The following is a 1,034-nucleotide window of genomic DNA, read 5'->3' on the forward strand; positions in this document are numbered from 1 at the left end:
CGTGAGCCGTTGTAGGTGTGCCTTGTAGTCATCTTCCTCCTCCTCCTCCTGTCCACCTGCTAGTGGCTGACCAGGAAAAGCAGGCAGTTCGGAGACGACCCTGGTTTCACATGCTTCTGCTACCGTGTGACTGCACAGAACTTAATCTCCCGAGCTACAGTTTCTTATGCCGGCGAGTGATCATGAAGATTAAGCCGAGTGTGTTTTTAGGACTCGAATAAGCAGAGAGCATTGTTGGTACATCACCTAGGTCATGAATGCAAGTAGTTGAGGGCTATTCACGTCCTAGAGAGGGTGAACCTTCAGCTTGTGCAATCCCGAGCCCCTTGGCTGCCTTCTACCCACGAAGCTACAAGTGGACACTGGTCCACTCCGAGGCTTCACCTCACACCGAATGACGATCCTGAGCCTTATAAAAGCGTGCCGGGGAGCTCTTCCCCCTCTGCTTTCTAGAAGCTGAGAGGGCCTTGGCCTTCCCATCTCGACACCCACAGGAAAGCTTCTGTTTTGGCTGATTGTCCTGCTGGAATCTGGGATGGGAGAAAGGCTCTGGGAGAGTTATCAGATAGAGTGGAGATCTCCACCCATCATCTGGGAGGCCTGAGAATGACCAGAAGGGGTTCGTGTGAACAAAGAGGGTTAGCAGGTCAGAATCCGGCCCTCGGGCTGTCCAGCGACTCAGCAGCAGGGACAGGACAGCCTGTCTTAGTCTACAATCTGAATAAACCCTGCATCTTGCGGTCTGCCACAGTGCTGTTATGATTAAGAGAATTCACACATGTTTAGAAAAAATTTTTATAAGTTTTTGTTTTGCGCATTTCCTTATGAATTAAAAGTGTACACATTGACTACCGTGCAAAAACCGTGTGGTATTTTCCTTTTTGTTTTTTAATGTTCAAAAGAGCTCCTCCTACTCAAAAAGCCCGAGCATCACCAATGAAGATTTTCCGCGGAGCATAGCCATAGGAGTGCCTGTGAAAAGCTGTTGACAAACCACAGAACCAGGTGGCTCGTAGCAAGGCATATTTGATTCA

The 1,034-nt window shown here is 49.0% G+C and overlaps 1 protein-coding gene across 1 annotated transcript in view; it reads left to right on the plus strand.

Moving 5' to 3' along the window:
* The window catches only part of TMEM108 (transmembrane protein 108), a 465,878-nt gene that overhangs the window by 442,523 nt on the left and 22,321 nt on the right, over positions 1-1,034 (plus strand). The gene's annotated exons all lie outside the window — the stretch shown is intronic.

This window comes from Tupaia chinensis, unplaced genomic scaffold, assembly GCF_000334495.1.
Source record: "Tupaia chinensis unplaced genomic scaffold, TupChi_1.0 Scaffold146961_1, whole genome shotgun sequence".
NCBI classification, from domain to species: Eukaryota; Metazoa; Chordata; class Mammalia; order Scandentia; family Tupaiidae; genus Tupaia; species Tupaia belangeri.